The sequence below is a fragment of the Pyxicephalus adspersus genome, chromosome 2 (genome assembly GCF_032062135.1).
Source record: "Pyxicephalus adspersus chromosome 2, UCB_Pads_2.0, whole genome shotgun sequence".
In the NCBI taxonomy this organism is placed as follows: Eukaryota; Metazoa; Chordata; class Amphibia; order Anura; family Pyxicephalidae; genus Pyxicephalus; species Pyxicephalus adspersus.
In genome coordinates this window covers 91182112-91207175 of record NC_092859.1, presented here as the reverse complement: position 1 = coordinate 91207175, position 25064 = coordinate 91182112, and the positions used below count along the sequence as shown (strand labels likewise).

Here is a 25064-nt window from a genome sequence, read left to right as displayed (position 1 = left end):
TGGTAAACTATTGTATATATTGTATAAAAGGGAATTACATACAAAACAAAAATCATACACTTTTTATGGTGCATTAGTGTCTGTAGGGAGCCTGTTCAGTTTTAATAGCTGTTTTATTGCGTTGTTACACGCTAATTCATATTTTACTGGAATTCTTTTTTTTTTTTTTAATTTTTCAAATTTTTTTTCTGATTTGGTTTTCTGTAGGCAGGCCTATGTGATCAAAACGTCACCCTATATATACAACTTTTTAGTACACTCCACTCCCTGTAGAGCACTAGAAAACAAGCCTTGAATTGATTGCCGAGTCTGCCAGAGCTCTAAAAGGAAAAAGTGGCTAGGCAGCTGTGTGAGATTATACCGTATGTGGTAGCACCTACTTCACTTTATTGCAATTAGAATTTACTAGCCAACAATTTGTTTTTCAAGAATCCCATAAAATATTACATCTGTCCTCAATAGTAATATTTTGTTAAGGATCCCTGACTATGTTTTGTGTAGGAGCCCTGGCTATAGTTGCAACAATACACCTTTTCAGCATCATTTAGAACCCTAAACTCTAACAGAATCTACTGAAGATTTTACCAACTTGATCTAAAGAAATTAGTAATGCTTTATACTGTTCTTTCATTTATTCTGTAGTGCATATGTTCTGGATTCACTAGGTGGCAGCATACTACCATTTTGCCTGCTTATGTATATACTTAGTATTTCTGTGAAAATATCATTTGTAAAATGCCATTTCACGATGTAAATAACATGATCATTTTTGTTTTCTATACCATGTGAATCTGGAAATATAGTACATGTTTAATGTGATAATAATAAATAATTAATGTGACATTGCATACTATATATTCTGAAGCTTTCTAAAAGTTTGAAGACTGGATTGTGCAAAACTGGGTCACTTAAGCTGGCTATAGACTTTAGAGGGCAGTTGATTATACGGATCCAACTTACCTCAGGGCAAAATTACACCAGAACACTCTATTAACTTGTAAGCTTGACTCAGTTTAGTTTACAAGTATCTTTCATATGAATAGGAGAAAGAAGGATGCTGGTACCAGCTATCGAGGGAATTGGTAGTGATTGAGACAACTTTAGTGTGTTATTATTTCTTGCACATAACAGCTATTGGCAAGCCTGGGAGTCAGCCAGAACTGAAAAAGGCAACCGTGGGCAGCTGTCATCTCACTTCCCAATAGCCTTGAGCTATTCACAGATACATTTTCTCCATTGTTTGCTGACTGCAGGTTACAATTAAAGAGGGCATTGAAGACAGATAGTGGACATCTTGGATTGGGACACTTGTACTGTACCTATAACTCCCACCATGCTATTTTATGTTCTGTTCACTAGTCACCTAGAGGGAGTGGGGTTCTGGGGACTGGACTGCTAAGATTTCTGTTTTACTTTTGACTGTATTAGCTACTCACTATTATTTCCTTCTAGTAACTGAAGTCCTGAGCATTCCTGTCTCCTGACAGAGGGATGTACCAGTGTTTTTTTGTAAAACAGAAAAAAAGGTATAAATCAATTTTATTATGAATATAACAGATACAGCTGATGTGTTATTCCTAACCCATCTTCCTTAAAAAAAAACTATACTTAGTTTACAATCTAAAAACAGGCAGCAAGAATGCCTGTAGGCATTTTGATGTCTCTCCACAGAAAACAAACACTTGGTTCCAAAAAGTTGAGGCTTTGTCTACTGTATTTTACCTAAAAAAAAACATTTTTTTTTTTTTACAAGGGGTAAGAAGATGAAGAAAAACATGCACAAAGGAGTTCTATCTTGTGCATTATAAACAGGTCCATAATCCCTTCTCTCAAGTGACACTATTGTCTTACTCCTTCTAGCCATAACATGTTTTGAAGGAAAGCTGTCTTGCTTTGAAATTTATAGGGAAAGCTTTTTATAATACATTATAGGTTACACACTTATAATGCAAAAATTGCCTCTTTTCCAAGTATTATAAATAGGTGTAGCACCTTTGTATGGTTCATATTGAACATACACCTTTAACAGTCAGCAGTGCCCGCTACCATATTTCTGTCCTCACAGATTAACTTTAATGTATCTATTTAGATATACTGTGCATGCAAAGTAGGTATGTAAGTTTATGCAGGTAGGCAGCCATATATGCTTACTTCATCCACAGGCTCTTCTTCAGGTCAGTTACTCTAAAAGTAGTTTAGCTTGGGAAAGTCAGGCTACTAGTATTCCTAAATAAAGTTGTTTTTCAGTTTGGCTTATTTACAAATCTCAATATTTCATACAAAACTAACACAATCAGAAATGTTTTTTAAATGTTACACTAGAACTTAAGGCATAAACTTAAAATATTTAAAATCTCTATCACTGAAAACACACTTTAATTTGCAGAATAGAATATAGCATTTTCTATTTATTTTTCATAATACCCCTGATATTCTAAAGATGGATGTTAAGATATTTCTAGGCGCTGTCTTCTGGCTGCGGCAAGCAGGTGATTGGCAAGATTTCTGTGCTGTTTAGCAGTCAGGAGTCTAATCGGCAATCTCCGAAGGAAAGATTAGTTTTGGCCCAGAGCAATCTTTGAAACAATTGAGACAGAAGATCTGCCAGGAATTAATGCTGGAAAACCTTTCAAATTCCATAGGGTTCTATTTACTGATTTCTGTGCACAACCACATGAAGCTGAGGTCACTGTGTGTGATGCAGTAGCTTGTCCACCAAGAACAAAAATAAGAGAACAAAGATGATGTGACTGTTATGAATGGTTGTAGCTCCTTTATTTAAATTCTTAATTTAATTTAGCACTAAACATGCAAACAAAAGAAAGAAAGACAACTAAAAATATTCAAACTCTAGCCATGAATGGCGATTATAATCACCCTTTTTTTTGAAAATTTCCAGAAACCAGAAACTCCTTGAATACAGATATTTAAATTACTCATATAAAATCAAAATGTTTTATATAATAAACAAAATACACAACAAAAATATACCAAAAATATAACGAAAACAAAAAATACTATATATGAAAGCACATGCTATTTATAACATGTGGCAATATAGTTAAAACAAACATCTTACACCATCAAAGACAGATTCCATGATTAAGTTATTCTATGAATGAATTTTCTTGCTCAAAAACAAGTACCATAAATGCAAATAATCTAAAAAGAATACATGGGGGAACTAGCAAATCTAGACAAATTACCCAACTGTAAAAAGAAAGACCCCCTGCCTTACATTCCATGCAAGACTTCTTTAAGTCATGGTCATCACTCCCCTTCAAGAATCAGTTGTGCTACTCTACATCAATCAAAGTCTAATGGGAGCTTCAACTTACCTAATATTGCATTATACAGTGAGGCAGCACTCTTACGTATCCTTAAGGATTGGCTTCATGGCATCTTTAAGGATTGGCTTCATGGCATCTCCTTTTATACTAATCTGAACATTGATTTTCCCCCTAGCTTCCCCTTATATCTCATTTTCTTAATACACCTCCACAAGGTGCTGTTGCCTGACATTATTGAGCAAAACCTGTTACTGTCTTCGCAATGGCAGCTTTGGTACAACTTTCGCAATAAGGCGCTTCCAAACGCCCACACTTCTTTGTTTCTCCCCTATGGGGAAACTCTAATTTCACTCCTGGACTCACCTCCCCTGTTTTTGGAGATTGGGCAGATATAGGCCTATCCTCAGTGCGATCACTCCTGAATCCCAAAACATCCAAACCTTACTCCCTTATTGAATTGCAATGGGAAATCCTAAGAACTGTGCGTAGTTTGTTTGCTCTCTTCCAGTCACGTGACTATAGTTCTACGATCACTTGTCACACCCTTTCGGCCACAGATTGGCATATTCCCTTGGACACCATGTTGCTCTGCCCCCCGTCCCCCTTTAAAGCTATATCTAAGTTCTACAAATTTCTCCAGGAAAAGTTAGATTACAGTTTACTGGCCACTGGCATGGTAAAAGCCTGTCAGAATCCAATAACTGTCTCAAATGTGGTGCAGCTCAAGCAGATCTTTTTCACAATTTCTGGGACTGCCCCCTAATTAAATGTTTCTGGAGACAAATTGCCCAATACATCCAAATGCACCTGGTCAGCTATCTGCCTTTCACCCCCCTTTGGGCAATATTTGGTATGGCAGGCGGAGACAGTACTTGCTACTCTTGTGGTGCTAAACGATTTTTACTCCTTCTATCTGCAGTAGGAAGGAAATCTATTCTCCATTGCTGGATAGCCGCTGACCCCCCCTCGATCCAACTGTTCCTTTTAAAGCTCCAGCATTTGTTCAAAATGTTTGGAATGGGTTGAAGCCTCCTACTCCAAGGAAACTAAAACCTCATAATTTTTCAAGACTTGGAGGAGTTGAGTTGAAACCTTGAATGCAGTCACTAAGACTCACCTCTACAAGTGTTTCAACCAAACTACCTTATCAGAGTCTTAGAAGTTGACCCCCATATTAATCTCCCTACCTAGAGTGCTACAAACCAAATTTCCCACCAACCTCTAGATCCACCATCATCAGTGCAAAATCTTTCTTCCCCTACTTACCTATTGTACTAAACCACTCCTAATCAGAGACACTGCATACTGCTGGCGAACAAAAGATTGACTCTGTTATTGTACTGAAAGTTCTTTTTATTGTTTCTCTTATTAGTGCACACTAATAAATTGTTTGCTCAGCCATGTAACACCTTTGCCATTTCGTCCTAATGTATTTGTTTTGCTATTCCTGAATACTGATCTAAAAAAAACAAGGACCTCCTGCCTCGAGGTTCTCATATGACATTGTGATTTTGCAACAGATACCTAGCCTGATTTTCTGATATTCTCATTATTTTGGTAGAGTTTGCCACTGAAGTTAGGACCCAGCTTTGAGTTCTGAAGTAAAAGAGTAGAATGATTGCATTGTTCATGGCAATTGGTATTGTTATCTTTAAGTCTGTCTATTGTACCAAGGGAGTGTATGGCCACAATACAGCTCCTCATAAAGTCCAAAGAAAATTCTACTACTTTTCTACCATTTTCAAAAAAAAATTTGACTGAAATTACATTTTAAGATATTTCCTACTGTGATAGTAGATTTTTTTTTTTCACTGTTGGTCATGTTAAATATTTAAATGCCTTTCTTTCAAGTCTGTACAAATTATGAATCTCCTGGAATTAGGTTAAATGTGGAAATAAATTGCCTTGGTTTGCTTTGTTTATATATATATATATATAATGTATTACATTTGAAGCTGAATCAGAGGGAAAGGTGTTGAGTGGAAGATACCTTCTCTCTAATTAATACATACCGGTAGTATATACTATCAAATTACATTATCTATCACTACATATTATGTCTAAAAATAGCAAGCACATTTTCTCTTCAGAGCAACATCAAGATTTGACATCAATCAGTCTGCAGTACTATTCCCCTTTGTCAGCTAACATACCACAGATTAGAGCTTGACAGTTGATGAGTACTCCCTGGTGAAATGTTGCCCATCTTTCATCAAAAATGTTTATTATACTTAGGCTTTTTAGCTAAGCTATGACAGTTAACAATTATTGCAACACTGCTAACCCATATAAAAGAGCACTTCATCGAGTTGTTTTACCCATTTATGTTCTCGTACTTTTATAGACCTATGCACCAGAAGAATTTCTTACATTTTCCCCTGTGGGCCTATTTTTTGATGATTACTGCAATATTTGCACATATGCTTGCTTTGTCAAACTAAATAAAGTTACAAATAAAACTAGTAAAGAATATTAAGTTAAAAATTAATAAAATAGTAAAAAAATAAATAAATAAAAAAGGAGTAAAGCTAAAAAAACAAAATTTTTTTTAAAAAGCAGCAGAAAATTAATAGCTGAGGGCAGAAGGAGAGGAAAGAGTTCATTAGGGTCCCTTCACCTGTAGCAGCTTCTGACAGCTGCTGCATTAGTGAAATTTTATAAATACGGTAACTAGAGTTTCATAGAATGATCACTACTAATAGTATGAATACAAAAACTAAGTATCACACTTCCCTTTTCCTCGCTAAAGCACATGCTCCTCTCTCCTGCGCACGCAGGCAGTTCTGAGCCAGGGTGCGCCTGCTCTTCTAGATTTATTCAGTATACACTATTGATCTCTGGCTTGTGACCTGACTTCTCTTGCTTGCTGCCTGCTTCGACCCCGGCCTTCCTTGACAATTCTTCTGCCTAGTGATTTGGTACTGCGTATAATCCTGCCCACCCCAGGGGGGCTCAGGGACCGCAACCTGTCAGTAACCAGCATCGCAACATCCTCAACACTAGAGGCTATAGAAGACCTGGATACTGCTTAGACTCTGCACCTTGACCCTTCTCAGGACTCACACCATTTTTGTGCAAGCCATAGCGCCCCTTAGAGGCTCCATCTCCCCAAGCCTGACACTGAGACTAAAGCGTACACTATTCTCAACAGTAGTGTCTAAGGTCTTAAATACCCAAATATAAGCCCTAAACCACTCTACATTTTCTGTTGCCCACATCATTTACAATTATTATTTTCAACACAAGGTTACTTAAATAGAACAGTAAATAAACTTATTTTTCTTCTGCCCACAAAATATATTCCTGATTTTGCCCTTATTGTCATCTTAAATGACCTCTAAATTCTCATGACATAGGCACTAACCTAAAATCGATTACATGACAACACCTCTCCCACTGTTAACACCAACCACAGTTGTGGGTATGGAAGTATCAAAATACTTGCATTGTTTAAATGTAATATTTAATTATTATTATTATTTAATTATTTCCAATCCATTATTATTTTTCTCAGTTGACATGTGTCATGTTTTTCTTCACTTGGTTAAACCCCCAATTTAGGCAGATTCTGAGCAAGTAACACTAAAAGCACTTTGGGGGAGGTCACCATAAGGATTAACTTTGATATTGTAAACAACATATGTGCAATATTTTGTATTTTAGTGTTATGCCATTGCCAAACATGGTGTTTAAGTACGGTATGTGATGGGGAACCTTCTCTGCCTTCTCTCTTTCAAGATTACATACACATAATATTTGTTAGCATTGCCTTTATATCCCTATAACTTAAGCTAAATTGTTTTGGGTAGCCTTCTACAAGCCTTCTATTACAATAAATTGCTGGATTTTTTTTCCAGACAGACTTGGTGTAACTGGGACAGGTTCTTAGGCCTCCTGCTTGCACATGTTTTTTCAGTTCTGCCCATAAATTTTCAATATGAATATTCAGGGCTTTGTGATGGCCACTCCAGTACCTTGACCTTGTCAAATCCTATAGAAAACAGCAGAAGTCAGTCTAGGCAGCTAGGAGGATCAAACAATATTGCACCCACAGCCATATAGGAACTGAGGACTATCACAGACACTGATCATTTGGACTGAGTCTGGCTAAAGGTATGATTGACAGGCTGGGTAGGGATTGCAGAGTCAGTGCTATATCAATCACCAGGTTGAGGTCAGTTGAAACCTTTACCTTCCAGCTCCCAGTGCTAAGAAGGCAGAAGAAAAGGTAAAGACAGTAATTTGCTGTAGGACTACAGGTATCAGCGGCAAAAATCAGGAGCATGCAGATTCTTATTGCCGGCACATGTTCCGCTGAGTAACAATGAACTGTTTGAAGACTAAAGAAGGCATGTGCGTACACCCCAAGCCAAGAGAAGCCACAAGATCTTACAGAGGAGTAAGTGCTGACTGTAACACCACTATATAAATTATTAAAAACAATAATGTAATACCGTATAGTGAATTCTGGATAAGCTACAATTTTGATGAGAGCCCTTTAGGAAACAAAAATTTGTTCTCTTCAAACGGGGCATCAAAAAGACAGTAAAAACGTTTAATTTTATATATAATTTGGGTGCTTACAAAGGCATACAGCTTTAAATACAAATGAATACATACTAGGCATAAAGCTTTAAATGCATTGTAACAACACAGTGTAATGCTGTTATTTCAGTATGGCATTTGAAAGAATTTTTATTCTGTTACTAAATATAGTCAGACGAATTGTATGTTTTGATGTTGATTACTCCAGTGATCACTGTATAAATCCAGGATTTATTTTGTATTAATGTTACCAGATGGCACTGGATTATCAGAAAGAGTCTGCATTGGCTTTTTGTCCATTTGTTATTGACGCTAATGCAATGTCTCCTAAGAAAATTCAGCTGTGCGGGAGATATTAAATTTGGAATTACATAAGCTTCCTACCAAGAAATACATGTCCATCTGGTTGCTGAAATATTAATCTGAATGTTTCATGAGAACTTCCTAACTCTACTGCATCTTCCAGCAATGTTGAGTTATTTTTTACAGAATATATATTTAAAAAAAATCCTACCTTCACTGACTGCAAAGCACATACATTTTAGAATATGCAAGTTGCCTCGGTACCAAAGGTCCCAGTAAGAGAGGCATGGGAGCAAGAGAACTCTGAAAATGCTTTAGGCAAGCAAACACTTAAATGTAATCTTATTGTTTCCATTAGTGCAAAGCAAATCATGCTGCCCCTTTGTGTCATAGAATTTATTGTAAGTGTGAAGAATCAGCTTTGCTTTACAGTGGAACCAAACCTAAAAATTGATTGAATGGGCAGATGAGGCACCTCAGGAGACTTTCAGATTGGGTAGTCCCTAAATAGCTGACTCTCTTGCCATCATATGGACCTTTAATAAGTGATCACTGTTCCAATACTACAGACTGAAGTCCTGAGTATTGAGACTATTGTATGAACAACTGCGCTGGGGTGATGGCTGAGATCTGGGCTGTGTTTTTTACAGTGAGCACTCACAAGGAACTAAGTGGTATAATTCATCATTATTAAAAACTAAATGCTGTCTTGTCTGTTTTTATTATTTATAAAGATAAGATGCAATGGAATGTGATCATATACTGTAGCTGGTGAACAAGTAGGAATTGCAATATATTGTGGCCTCCTGAATTCGGCCATTAATTTTACCACTTTCATCCCTGTGGTTAAATACACATAGGAAAGTACCATGGGGTTTTCTAATTATTTATTTTTTAAAAGATAATCTGTAGAAACTGACCATTATTAAGACTTTTTAATTTAGAGGCTTCACAAACTGGGTCATCTAAAAAATTCACAAGTCTAAAGTTTTGCAAAGTGTAAAACTGTTTCACAGTTTCATGTCGGTAAAGTAGGTTACCTTACACAACTGGAATTGGTGTTATAACAGGTCTGTCATTTGCCTTGAACTTCACTGAATTAATGTCCTAGAGAATAAAAGGATCACCAGATAAGAGTTGGCCTTTTTTGCTAGTAGACAAGAACAATATTAATATGGTTGTGTGTGTCTCATTGTCTGGTAATGTGGACTTCCCTAAAGTATATTGTAAAATGTTAATTAATTCCCTCATTATTTTCACCTTTCAGTTTGCACTGCGTAGGCTGCTTGCTAAGTTTGCTAAGCTATTTTTATATCTATTTTACTGCAAGCAAGACAGCAGGAGTTTGACAGAGTGCATGACTGCTGGGATAAATTAAGGTAAAATGACTTGTGGCATATATTGAAACAAAATCTTCTCTTGTCTGAATGAAAATAAGCTTGTAGAACTGCATAATAAGGTGTACTATTATACCAGGATTTTCCGAAGAAAACTTTGTAATGAGTGCAGTTGTATGCTTGCCATTCACAGCATTTCAAATGGTGTACTGTGCAAAATGTGGCTAAATGATAGATATTTACAATTAATTTTCAGCAACAAGTGGCAGTGAATGGTCAGTTACTCTTATCATCAAACACTTAAAAGGAGCCACAATCAGAAAGTACTTTTAGTTTTAAGGTGAACTGCTTTGTCCATCCAGGGCAAAAATTAAGGTTCACTTTAATAGTGACCCAACCAGCTAAGCACACTTTCTTTTTTCTGTACTCTGTTTTGTCTTGCTGTCAGGAACCAAGAAATATACCTGGTACCTGCAGGTCTGGGTATCATGTGTCTTTTCTTCTTTTTCTCCCTTGCTTTAGTGTTGGTGTTCAGCCGTTGGCCACCTGGGCACCTGAAGCTTTCATGAGACAGTGGGGAGAGAGTGGTTAGTCTTCTCTAAGCCATAAGTCACAACTTGAAGCCTACACAAGGCTAACACTCCTTGCTTCTTTTTAAGGGGTTATTTGTAGATACAACACACACAGGAGAGAGGGAAAGGGTAGCAGAGTGTGCTTTGTACACATTCCACTTCCCTGCAGTATATCACGATCCAAATGTAATTGGCATCCCCCAATTACTCCAGTGGGAGTGGTGTGGAAATATTCTCTCTATGCCAAAGAACCTTGTCCCAAATTTAGGCAACCTGCAGTATTATGTCTTGTAGATCAAGCGCTGACCAAGCCAGGCCTCAGAGGCAACAGAGCTGCCTGCCCTGTCCTGTCTGTATTCCCTCCCCCCTCCCCTCCATCTTCCTCAGCTCTCACTTCTTAAACTATTTAAAGACTTATTCACCACACGCCAAAAAAGTCACCAAAACCTCCCATTGGCCAAAATGGTGGGGCATCAGGGCAGTGATTGGCTGTTATCTTAACCTGATTTAACCTACTTTCTATGCAGCAACAAAGACTTTTTATTTTTTTCTAATCTGATTTTTGAGAAAGGAAGCTTTTTGGTAATTACTTGTTTTTATGTAGGCTTTCTGTGAGACAACAGGGAACTGTGGTTGTTTTGGAATCAATCAAGCAGTGTTTCTCATATCCCTAAATCACTCATAAAAGCAACTATAGGGGATTGATGATCCACAGCAGTATCTGGATGAAACTGATATGGGTTGATGTAGCAAAGTATTACATTTGTAGGAGATAATTCACTTAGCCTATTGATCAAGCAAACTTCAGTTTTTTCATATCACCATGCAAAGTAATAATTCACTTTGCTAAGTGATCAATCTATACTTTTTACTTAATCAACCCATGTAGCCTGGGTTTTCTGTATCCATCTTGTGTTTACATTTTAATTCTTATTGGTGTCTACCTTTAATTAATAATATATAGTAAAGATTTATCCAAAGGGCTAATGCAGGTTATTCAGCAACTTTTTGTGTGTTTTCAAAGAACATTAAGGATTCTCTAGTACTGCCAAAATACTGAAGTGTTCTACCCAAAGCACCTAATATACAGTTTGTCCTTAATGGAACTCCTCAATTTACTGTCATTTGAGAAAATTGGCGAAGTCTGCTTTTAAATCTTTAAAAGGAGCAATAGAATATAGAGTGGATGCTAGTCTAATGATTGTGTCAAATGAATCAGTTTTCACAAGGATGGATCTTGTAAATTACTGGCTGTAATTTTTAGGTTACAGTGGTGCCTATGATGGCTTTGGGTATACTGTGCTTTCTTTAGCTATACTCATAAATGTGACTGGATGAATAAATGAGTAATTAAAAAAGTAGCTTTTTGGGTTTAGGAGTACTAGTACTAGTATTAAAAATTCACATTTCTGAGTGACTGCAGCAGGTTTACTAAAGGGGTTAAGACAATTCACACAATAAATTGTGCAAATGATTGCATCAAAGTAATTGAATAATTGAAGTGAATATTTCACCACTTAAACATTATGAACCTACTTAAGTAACCCTTTTTTGTAGATGTTTTTCCCATAGATTAAAAGTTTGTGTATGGAATTGTTGACAATCGTTTTTTTATTTTAGCATATGCCAGCATTCCGTGTCTGAATACAGGGTACATAGTTTTCTTATGAATTTGTTGTTTCTTTCTTGGTGTTCCTAATAGAAAGGCCACTTTTTCTTTCAAGCTTAAGTCAGCATGCTGTGTAAACCTTTTACCTTGGCCATCAGGCTACCTTTTTCATGGGCCAGGAGATGTATATTAAACATATGGTAAAATAAAATCACCATAAATTCCTTCCAAGGCACCCTACATTAGACCTCTATTAATTTCTTGTAACTTTACTGTATTAGTAAAATCACTAGTTGCATGATTGTATTATTACTACTGTTACTATATTAGTAAAATATTATCAGCGGATGCGGATATTTTATATTTTTTACCTCTTATCTGTATGCCTGAGATTAATGGTTTGGAACAGATTTGGCATAGAATCGGTTCAAGGGCAAGTATAAATATTAGGGGTCAGAGGGGGCAGCCCTGTCTCGTTCCATTTCTTATGTGGAAGGGGTCTGACAGACAACTATTTACTCCTACTTTTGCTGCCGAGTTAGAATATAAGGTCATTATCCTGGCAAGCATCAGGTCAGGTATGCCAATGTGCAAAAGTGTTTTTGTCATGTAATACCATGCAAGCCTGTCAAATGCCTTCTTAGCGTCCATTGATAAAAAAACAATAAAGTTAAAAATTTTATTTGTATTGTACCTCGCTTCCCTGCCTGGGACCCGTCTATCCTTTAAGTGAAAGTCACAACACAATTTTTTTTATGGAGAACATTAGGCCTACATTTTATATTATAATTTCTAGGGTATTGGACATGGCCTGGATTTCTAGACAATACAGGCCTCTGCTCATTTCTTGACCTCCTATACTTTTCTTAGCTTGCTTCACTTAAAAAATAATATAATGCTTCACTTGTAAAAGAATATAATGATACACAAAGATCAGAGTATCCACATGTTTTTGGACCATAGTGGACCATAGTGTAAATTGTAGTGCTTTGTTTGACATCTCTCTCCAGCAAATTCATCATTATGGAGACATAGAGCCTGATTTATTAAAGCTCTCCAAGGCTGGAGAAAATACACTTTCATTAGTGTAGCTGGGTGATCCAGCAAACCTGGAATGGATTTCTTCAAAGTCATTGGCTATTTGCTAGCAAATGTTTTGAATCCTGGATCAGATCCATTCCAGGTTTGCTGGATCACCTAGCTTCACCACTGAAAGTGTATTCTCTCTAGCCTTGGAGAGCTTTTTTAAATCAGGCCCATAATCTAATGTAATGTAATGTAATCTCACAACATTCCACAGGTGGATATATTCATCGCTGAAAGGTAGGAGGGCAGCTTTAAACATCGGTACATTTCTCAGATATGGCTGCCTCATAAGAATTAGTATCTGACTTCTGTGAAAGCCAACAATTTATACATACTGTATATGAAAGATAAGAAAAAAATATACAGGAGTATCTCAAGGAAACTGCAGTGCTGTCATTTATGCATTCAGTAGTGATTGTGCATTTAAACTGTCACAATAACTGTGTATTTTTCATTTTATACTCATATTTTTCCTTATTTAGGTACTTGAATAGAAATATTGTGCTACAAGTATGCAAGAATAATATTACAACACTAGATGGCATTATAAAAAAGCATTACAAGCAAACTGAAAGTGAAGTATTATAGCTGTATTTGTTCTTTGGAAGTTTGATATACTCTGCATAAAAAGCTGCTGTTTTTTTAGAAGCTAATCGTCGTTTAAACATGTTAAGCATTATTTTCAGCTAGAAAAATAATGTCATAATACTTGCCATGATTTCCTCCAAATGTTTCTTATCTAAAATATGCCTAGTTATGGCTTTATAATACAATAAATGTATTAATTTTCAGTTCTAAAAACAGTACACTAGAATCCTGTTTGTTAGAAATAAAGCCTATTATTCATTTCAAAAGTATATTTTTTAAAAATAACTTACACAGCATTGTATAAACCACATATAGAAATCCACAAGTATGGTAAAATTTGCAGTGCTACAAAAAATGTGTGTGGCTTCTTTACACCTAATACTAGGCGTAGCATAAGGGGACCTGGGTAAAATCTGTGAGTGTACTCACAGTATACACTATACACATGCTGCTCGGTATTTGTACCCACAATATATTCCTTAATCACTGTACTACAATGCAGTCCCACAGAATCACACAATCTTAAGTTCTGATCAAATGATCAAATGCACATGTATTCTGTTTTATGGTAGTAGGTGTTGATTAAAGTAGCCCATTTAAATGAATAGACTGCCAGTGCATCCTAATGTGGCATAAAAAGACTCTTTTTTTTAATTTTTTTTTAACTAATGTACCACTGAAACACAGGTGCATTGTCATAGTAGTGTTGGAGTGCCATTAAAAATAAACATTTTAAAGTGAATTACTGCCCATTGCAGTAACAGGCATGTTACCACAATTCTAACATCTAAATAAACTGTTTAAACATGTTAACAACATCAAAACTGCAGAAAAATACTTTGCAACCAGCAACCGCTGAGACAATCCAAACCCAAAAACAAAAATGGTATTGCAGCTTACAAGTCCTTGGTTGTGGCAGCTACATTTATTTATGTGTTTTAGGCTAAAATAATGTAGAAAAATATACTTGTTGATATATGAGGAATTCTTATTTCACTTGAGTTGAAAAAAGCACAAAAATCATTATTTTTTGTGTAAACTTCCACTCTCCTAATATTCCCTGTGTACTGGAGATGAAAAAGGCAGACATGTCCAGCCCTTTGACAACCATAACTCCCTCCAGATATACAGTGGAGAAATGAATGTAGACACAACAGGACAAAAAGTGTTTTACTTTCACAATTACATGTAAAAATCCTCTTCATTTTATTTGCAATATATTAACAGATGAATCATTGTACCCTCCATCCATCTATGGAGCCCACTAAGAGCATGAGTCCAGAGGCTGCAATGTTATTGTCTAAATATTAGCCAATGTACTGGAAAGCATTTGGCTGTGCTACTGAGAAATTTAAAGATTAGGTGGTTATAGAAAACATTATTTAACAGAATTATGTAATAGTTAAAGCCCAACGCTGAGCTCCACATCAACTGTATTTATGCTACGTTATACTGCCACCAAATACTATAACAAAATAAAACATCTTTCTTTTCTATAGCACAGGAACATGACACACCTTTTTTCCAGTTTAATACATATGTTGTGCTATGTTTGGTATACAGAATGCTTAGCTGAATATGCAGTGCATAAAAATTCAAGAAACCCTGCCTCACAAGTAAATGAAATATATATTAGCAACTAGGAAAAGTTAAGTTTCTGAAGAGCTGATGACTTTGCAGAAAGTTTCTCACAATTTGCATGTCTCCCTCAAAAAACATAGAGACTGGAGGCAGGCATGCACAGTTAGTTTGCCGTGAATCAATGTTTCTCTACCTTTTTAACATGGGAGAACCTTTGAAATAACTTAAGTCTTGGGGAACCCCTGCTAATATTACTAAATCCATGGCACACATTATATTAATGTGGTGGTTAGTAGTAAAAGTGTCTCCTACATTATTATTTATTATTATTACTACACAGTATTTATATAGCGCCAACATAATATGCAGCACTGTGCAAGTCCATTGACGTGTCACTAGCTGTCCCTCAAAGGAGCTCACAATCTAATGTTGCTGGACAGTAGGAAGAATGTTACTGTCTTACAGATAGCCAAAAAGGTAATTGGTGTCACTTAAACTGACCTGAGAGGCACAAATTCCTCATTGCTCAAGGAACGCCTAGCTACCAGTGAGAAACACTGTCTTGTACTCTTACAAAGACACATAACGGATGCAGTACCACAGGGGTGCCAATTCAAATGCACAGTGGGCCAAAATTAAAAACGTAGACAAAGTTGCGGGACAACCTTAAAATGTATTTAAATAAATTTAGAAAATGTTTCCTTCCCATTAGATATAAACCTTTTTCATACAGAAAGAAAGAGGTTTTGTTTCACATTCAACCTGGAACAAGCCTATAATAAAGAGGCATAACAATTTTTTAAAAAATGTTATTTAGGAAAAAATCTTATGCCTCTTTCTCTATTTGTAGCCTTCTGAGTTTAATTTGAATGGTAACTTTTTTGCACAGGCTAACAATAATACCAATTATTCAAGTTCATGCCTTGAGTAGCAAGGAAAAGTACAACTGAGAGGGAGTGCTGGAAATGCCAGATGTGGCCAATGCGGGGCTGGAACTCCCTCTTCATTGAAATAGCGCTGCTACTAAAATTCCAGGCATTACTTGCGTCTATAAAACAGTCCAATGCGGGACCACGCATAGGCAGAGAGCCCGCTGGTCTATAGACACGAGTGATGCCAGGAATTGTAGTAGCAGCGCTGTTTCAATGCAGCGGAGGGCCAGCTGCAATTCATATTTAGGATTCCTTTGGGGGGGCCAAAAAAAAGAACGTTGGGGGACGATCTGGCTCCCAGGGCCAGAGTTTGACATCCCTGCAGTGCCACATCTCAGCCACTAGACTTTATTGGGGCACTTATAGTAAAATATGACTCCTTATATGCCAATAATTTTGGGCAGGTAATACCCCTATTTGCAGCACTGCGATAATGTGGTATTGGTGTCCAGTTGGCAAAACACAGCCTTAGGAGCCCAGTTTAAAGCAGTAACTCTGACACTGACAGTAAGTGAAAATATCAGATGCATGTGTTATAATGTTAATAAAAAAAACAAAAACAGTGATTAATTAAACAACAGTTAAAGTGACATTTTCTGCTTTATATATATATATATATATATATATATATATGCTATATATGCCCCTCCATGTTCCCTCCAGGTTTTGTTTTATTCCCAAGGGGGACTGAAATGGATGCCTTGTAGAGATCAGTGAAATAAAAAAAATTGCTTACATGCTGCAAAAATCTTTATGCGTGTTGCAAAGCTCAAATATGGTATTATAAAAACATGAGTTTAGTTTATCATCTTGTTGCAAGAATAAATGTTAGCAGAAAAAAAGTTAATTACAGCTACAAAGAGAGATCACAAGGAGGGGTCCACGATTTAATTAAAGCAGAAGACTGAAATAAAAACAACATTTTCTAATGTAAAAACAGCTTGTGTTTTAAGTCCTGAATATTTTGAAAAGCAAATTGTTTTGAATTCATTCAGGTAATCTGGTAGTCTTCTGCATGTTTTATTTTATCTTCCCTATATCTTTTCTTTAAATCATGGGCTCTTTATCCAGTTATTTAATTAGAAATGTGTATTAGTTGCATCACTCATTAATCTCGCCCAATTTGTTGGCTGCCGTCTGTCGCTGGTGATTGTTCTGCTCTGTTGGGATCTGTCCCATGCTGAGAACTGCAGCTGCATCATATCTGAGGTTCTTTCCATGCCTGAATAATATGAACAAAGGTAAATATAAAAGTAACAAACAACCTTCCTGTTTTGGACCAATTTCAGTGTTATTTTAGACTCCTGCAATTTATTATGTTGGCACTGTGACATGTTTGCTGCTTTTCTATTGGCAGTTCTCTTTCATATTGTGTCAGTGAGGTTTGAGTGTTTTAAATAAAATGTTTCCACAATTTATAATTAAGCTACCACTGTTTGGTCTCAATTATCAAGGTGTTTAAAGTGAGAACTTTTGCAACAGAACTAAATAATGTTTGTAACACATTGATAATGGGATGGCATAAACCACTGTTATTTCAGATACACTAGAAGTAAGGTACAATGTTTCTGTTGACATCCAATGGCCCATTTTGGACCTAATGATCTACAGAACCTATGCTCAATCACTGCTGTGCTTTGTATGTGCTATGGCTTACTTTATGAGGCATATTTACTAAAAAAAAACAATTTATTGATCTGCTGCTTATTTAATCTTTAAGTTTGTATTCTTTATGTGGTAGGATATGTCTTCCAGACTTGATCTGAGTTTTACATTATTGATCCTAATGATTCTTCAGTTGAGTTACATTAAGGTCCTTTTGCATTTGTTTCCTCATGTTTATTGTATATGCTCACAACACAACTGGCCCCCCATACATGTTCTGACTAGGATAAAAAAGGGGCAGCATTAGTTGCTAATCAGGCTTTGCTGCAAGCATATGTGCGCTGAGGATGATAGGAGCAAAGTGAGCATTGTTGGCTTATCAGAGCTGCTTCTTTATTGGCTTAACAGTGTGATGATGTGTTTTACCTGTGGAGGTCTATTTATGAGAAGATAGACTATCATGGGTGAACCTGGGTGAGCAAGCAAACCTGGAATAGATCTGGCCCAGGTTTGCAAACCTTTGCCAAATAATAGCAAATGATTAGGAAATCCATTCCAGGTTTTCTCAATCACCCAGATACTGTTATTATAGTCTATCTGCTCCAGTCTTGGAGAGCTTTAATATATGAGGCCATTGTCTGGTAGAAAGACTTCCTGGCCCATGTGTTTTAATTATCAGTGATTGCCTTCCCACCAGAGAATGTTGCCATAGTCACTGCTTCTGCACTGTAGGTCAGGTAAATGACTGGTATCTGGATCTTATAACTAGAAATAGTGACAGGTTAAACATGTCTATGTTTACAGGCTTCAAACAAGCAGACTTTGTGTACCCCAGATCTGGAGAGGCATTGTCAGTAGGGTAAAACAATTGCAGAAAAGCTTCAAAGTCATTGTAGGAGTGTTAAATGGAGTGTTAAAGGAGTGTTAAATTAGGCATTTTTAGGCTAGACTCTGCTGTATGTGATTAAAATGTGGCCTTCTGTCTCCCTATATTGCACAAAAGATTGTAGCCCGAATGTGATGGTGGGTACCCCCTATGTTACATTGTTCTACCCTGAAATGAGATGCAGAAGTTGGGAAAGTGAAGTTATCTGTTAGAGAACACTGATGCATCATTATTACAGCTTATACAACTAGGCTAGTAATTATAATAATACATACTTTAATATGTAATGTAATAATTAATATAAGACTATTTAGTCAGTTTCTTGTACCAGTTTTATATAACTTTATAATTCAATCCTTATAGAAATGTTATTAGTTCTTCATTAGCATACCAGCTTTTTGTTCACTGTATGTATTTACATTTACTTATATCCCACATGCAAAATGTTTCTTCTTACTATAATTGAGTGCAGTTTTGTTTGGTTACATGGAATATGAATCTGGACATTAGCCCTGAAAAGCAGTCAGGCTGTAGCAAAACTATAATGATCTGTACTGAATTACTGTAAATTTAAACAACTTGCCGTTTTCTTCCTTGAACACATTTTTCATTACTGGTGAGCGGTGCAGAAAAAATATTTGAAATTGTTGTTTATTTTGCTGTGACATTGATGGATCTGGGTCACTTTCAAGTGATATTTATATCAGGCGGATAACAACAATTTTCCTTTCAGTCACACTGTACTGACAAAGCTAAGGTTTAATTGAGATACATGTCCATTCATTTTGCAGCAATAATCAATAGGAAGTAGTATCCAGGAATAGAATAATTTATGGCTAATGCCTATTATGAAATGTTATTCAAAAGCAGCAAAGGGCTCATGGTGAACGCAGTAACATTTTGTATCAAAGTGTGTTTGGGTGCAAAGAGACAATTATACTGAAAATATAGAAGGACCTTTGAAATTACCCTGCCTATTTTAAATAATAGCCATAACTAAGTCTGAAAGCTTGTTTTTGTTGTGTTAGGACATGCAGAGTAACAGTTTTTACAAATGGTTTGCCATGTATTTGCACAGCATATGCACAGCAGGTGCCCTGCAGCGATTGTGCAAGAGGTTTTACCACTGAAAGCCACTTGCAAAAATGGTTAACACACCAAATTAGTACATTAATTATTCTTTAATAAACAAGCGATAAGAGGAGACTGCACATTTGTTTTTTGGACACTAAATGCAAAGTTCAGTGATGGTTTGCTGCCCCTGCGACCTCCATAGACTTGAACTAGTGCCACTTGCACACAGCATTTGTGCATCCCAAATTCCTGTTCTCTTGGGTGCATCTATGCTCACGGTTGTGTCCTTGGCATGCCCCAGTCGCTTTTAGTTTTTACCGAGATTTTTTGGGTGAATTTTGGGAGAGAAGGTTAAGAGTGGAGAATACCCAAGAAAAAGTTAGGTTTTGAATCTGACTTTCCCAAACTCTAATTTAAGGTATTGGTATTTTACTTCCTCCATCAACTTGATAAGTGGCCTAACAACTACAGTAGCCCTATAATAGCAGCAACTGTATCTGTATCAATCATAGTCTATATGACAATCAAGACTAGAAGAAGTCAGGTCCTTGGTTGTTCTAGCCTAAGATCAGGTACCCTATTTCTTGCAAAGGGTATCCTCTGTGCATTGCCCAAGAGCATCATCTTATCAACCCTTCATAGACAGTCCTAAGCCTAACCTAATAACCTCAAAGAAGAAACCCCTAGCTTTCTGAAAGGTTTTTCCAAGCATTCATCTTCCTTCAGTTCTCACCGTTGAACAAAACCCTGGCTAGGGAAAACAAATACTTACATCTCAGGTATTGTCTACTCCCATACACCTTAATAGTAGCAAGCAAATCAGTTCCTGAACTTTAGGAGAAACCTACAAATTGCAGAAATTATTTACAAAATTTCAGCTTGCTACAGCTCAGCGGCCAAAGCAATTTCAGAATTCAGGCTTTGGACATTCCAATTAAATAGGGAGTCTCTACGAACACAAAAATAATAATCTGTCTGTAGTCCTTAAACAACTACACATACCTACACAATATATTCCATGTAAAAACAACACAATTGTTGTGCATGCCTCTTTTTTATCATGTCTTTTCCTTTTTTTAAAGAACACAGTTGTATGTTTGTCAGAATCCATGATATTTATAAGTAACATTCTGCATATGCTCTCTCATCTCACGCACATAATGTCTAAACAGAGTTTGATTGAAACTGTCTGTTTTTCTACTAAGTAGGTTTCAAGCAGTTTAACATTTAGAATGTACATTTGCCACTGACATATGCATTAGTAATATTTATAAATAGTATCTGCCTTGGTAAAAAGAGAAGTACCAGGACAAGTAAAATCATTAAAAAGTCCTTCTGCATTATAGAAAAATAATAGCAGATGGGCATACTTTAATTGATTATATGAAAAAGACAATCTGTTAATTTTAATAGTTTCAAATCTGACTCAGATTTGTAATTTGATGTTGTTAATTTATGGGTAATCTGCAGATGTCATTAAAATGGGGCAGTTTTATTTGGAATTAAACAACGTACTTTGTTTACCCAATCTTCTGTACCTTTGTGTTTAGAAAGAAAAATGTTACCTTCTTTTGTACTTTTTAGGCACATTTTGTAAATTATTTTTTCTTTAATACATCTGTAGTTATTGGAGCAAAAAGGTTTCTTAAATTGAACTTAAGCTCACTAAACAAAGAGTCACCAGATTGGTGGCTTTCTGTTTTTCACCATCCAGACATTGAGGCTGATTTTTTATCAAAATACATGATGATTACATCATCAGCAGCCATTCAATGACTGAATAGGATTGCATTGCAGTTGGTGCTAAAGATTGTGGCTTCAGGGGATGCAGCAGTGACATGTTCCTGGCTTTTTCATTGCTGCAGGGCACCTGCTGTGCATATTTGACAAATAAAGCAAAGCTTACCCACACCAACAAGGATATGGGTCCAAGGTGTATTCCCTGATATCAGCAGAGGGCTCAACCACACATTACATGTATTGAAGTAACACTACAGAAAACTCTGAGACTGAAAACAGAGATGGTCAAAAATGTCAAAAATATTATAGGGGGCGACTATGTCCATGCTTCAGTAGGTGGCTGGAGATACATTCCATGATTTGTGCTCCCTACAGCCCTCAAAAACACTATTTTTGCAAAAGTTGGTATTCCAAGATCCATTCTAAAGATAGGCAATTACAGCATTATTAGCAGACATACTTCTAAATGAGGGCTTTTGACTATGTGTGTTTGTTTATGGTATAGCTAACATAGTACTCACATGGTCAGGAACCACTCTGATCGGAGACTGAAGGTGTCAGTGACATCTGTGTTTGACAGGTAGCAGCAATTCAAAGCTTTGTCAAAAAGTTTAATAACCTATTTTATACTCATTGACTTTATTATTATATAGGGAAAATAATGTATGCTTAAGCTAATATACAGACATTAGATAAGAATGGGGGTATATGAAGTACTTCCCCTGAACTTATAGTACCCCAGTACTAATACATTCATACACCAAATTTTCTATATTTTAACGACAGCATTGAGCCTGTAGTGAGTGTGGGTGAGGAATATTTGTGGGCCACCAAGATATAACTGTTCACTGCAAGCTTTCCCAAGTTGGCCATGTCTTCTGATTTTACAAGGTCTGTACAATCACCTTTAAATTTACGAACCAAAATGGACGTAAACAATCTATTTAATGAGTCTGCAGCCAAATATTCTCCTGCGCTAATATGCTGATAAACCCAAGGCAGATTGTAGCGTCAGGTTGGGAAAAAAAGTAGGCACTTGTTAGATGGTGTTATCTATTTTTTTCCCCAAAGATGTAAACCAGGGATAGATAAGATATTCTTCTTTATTTCAAAAGTCCTGGTGCTTTCTCATGGTGCTTTCCCAAAGAAGGGTCAAGCACAATTTTCTGTCTGCGAAGCCAGCCCTGCGCTGTTGTAAAATTTTGTTTTGTATGTACCCTTTACCAGTCATTTTTGATGGGTAGGTTATGCTAAATTTTTTACCAGTTTTTAGAAATATTGCAGAATTATAAGGGAAATCCAGAGGGAAGATTGTCCCATGAGATTATTTTAAGATATAGGCAAGGTAGTTGTGGAAGTTTTTTAAGGAAACACAGTTACTGTAACAATTCTACCACCATTCACAATATTTTACTAGCAAGCTTAAGTCATTGTTTAAATTTAGAAGGATTTTCCTTGTGTATCTGTTTATATTCATATTGCACTGCTAAATTACATTACTAAAAGAAATTGGTGTGCAAATAACTGTAATTAAGATAAGCACAAATCACTCCTATGGTGCTAAACTTGCTGGTATTTTATAAATCCAGCTGCTTTAATATATGGATGATCTATAAACTCCTCAATGTTTTCCCAGAGATTTAAAAAAAATGATAATGTAAAGTTTCAGTAATTATACCTCATGGAACATATCTTAAATGTATGTTTCCGAGACAGCTGTACATAACATTCTGCAGTTTAAATAAAGTGAAGAGAATATAGAGTGTAGAGATTTCCGATTTTGTGTAGCTACTTGAAATCAACATCATATTTGCAGTTTCTGATGGTCATCCATTATTATTTGTTAAAATATGTAACATAGTAATTGTAATACAATAAATGGTGACCTACAAAATATATCGCCAAAATGTTAATACAGGCAAAAATGCCACATTCTTCCTTGAATTAATTTTAGTACAAACACAGTAATATCACAGAGATTTCGCTCTACTTTTATGTTACAAACATAAATCCAAACACCGGATTGTAATTAAGATGTTGGCAAAACTCTAGCCCCCTTCTTCCCAGACTGGCTAACTTGTGCTGCCCCTTTACCCCCTACTGCCTTGAAAAAAAGGAGCTTAATGCTGTGTTCAGATTGGCAGTGAGGTTACCACTTCCTCATGCAAGGGAACGGCTGTCTTCAGGGAAACTACATGTAGCTTTTCCGCACAGCAGCCTCCAAAAAATGAATGGTGGCTGCAGTGAGCTTTTGGGTACCACAGACAGCTGCCAGTGTCAAATGTTTAGGTATCCACACACAACAGACTTAACAGTGTGTGAGACTGGCTGAGACAGCCACATGAGCCAAAAATGGGCTCATCATACTTACTTACTGCTCCAAAGGAAGAAAAAAAAATACATTGATAATCTCTTTACAGGAGGGAGAGTGATAAAATTGGCCATAAAGGAACTTTATTTCAGATACTTTTAACTTAACTACCAAGTTATTTTACTACAAATAGGTTGTTAAGCAAATTGGCTGTTAAGGTGGAAGCACAGTAAAGGAATAATCTTCAAAGCTGCAAGAATGCAGCGTATGTTAGTGTCAGGATTACCAACAGTCTGCAAGATGGAGTGTGCAGAATGGTGCACAGGACTGAGAAAGGAGTTGCACAGTGTACTCATCAGAGAACTAGTCAAAGGTCTGAGTTGTTGTTTTGTAGATATTTATTTTATATGTAGTTTTTTTATTTGTTTAGTAAAAACAGTAGATTATCGCTGTAGATTAATAGTATATTGGTTTGTGTGACCACAGGGGTTGTGTTGCTGGTTCAGATTGCAAAATACTCTTACACAGATGGCCATGTTGTGTACTGTTCGTACCACTTATCAGCTGGTACATTAATTAGTTTACTGGGTAAAAGTATGTACTGAAGTACTCATCTGTCACAATTGTCTAGGATTTGGTATTTTCTGTCTCTCTCTGTCACATTCTCTTGTCTGTGAAAGCTGAACAATGAAGAAGCAACAAAGGAAGTATTGATGCCATGGAACTTTGGTGTCGGCAAGAAGTTCTATGAATACCATGATGATGATACCGTGATCAAAGAACTCAGACCAAGGATGAAGTTATTTTATAATGGATAAATGTATGAGAAAAACCAACTCACTGGAAAAACAATTATAACTAGCAATAAATTGTATACATACAGGCAACGAAATTATCAACATGCAGGGTAGCAGATAAAAACACAAGAAAAGCATTCCAGAGAAACTATCTATGCGTTCAACAGGACTTAGTCCCAGCGCGGAGGAAGCTTCCATCTTTCTCCATCCTCTTCCTTTTTCTGGCTATGTCACTTGATCTCGCACTGTGCAGGCGTGAGATTGGGTGATGTAGCTTGCTGTAAATGGTTTTTACTTCTTTTTAGAAGGGTGCTGATCTCACTGCCCATGCACAGGAGCGTGCACAGTCATTTACAGCAGAAGGAGCAGCCAGAAGCCTCCTGGGATGCGTGACAAGGATATCCCAGGAGGCTCTGTGCTCCCATTCCATCTTTACTCCTTTGACAGTAAACAAATACATTTTTACTTTAAATGAAAAGGTTGTCTACTCTTTTATGTAAAGTAAAAATTTTGGTAATAGGTCGGCTTTAATGATAATTATTATAACAGGTTTTATGTGTACATGTAGCTTAAACTTTTCTTTCACTACCACTGGTTAAATATGTGATAAGCCTCAAATTTCAAAGCTTTTTTTTATATTCTGCTGCTACTAGATGATGTACTCTTTCAGTGTTTGTAAGGTAATGATTCCACTGTAAATTTGTCTTTCATGACTAAGTGCTGTAAATCATACCTATTCAAAGAATTTATTATATGATGACAGCAAAAGGTACACCAGTTCATTACCAGTACAAAAAAACCTATGGAT

At 36.4% G+C, this 25064-nt stretch overlaps 1 protein-coding gene across 1 annotated transcript in view; it reads left to right on the top strand.

Annotated features, from left to right (window-relative positions):
* TMEM117 (transmembrane protein 117) overlaps positions 1-25064 on the top strand; it is a 99153-nt gene that overhangs the window by 21970 nt on the left and 52119 nt on the right. The window lies entirely within an intron of this gene.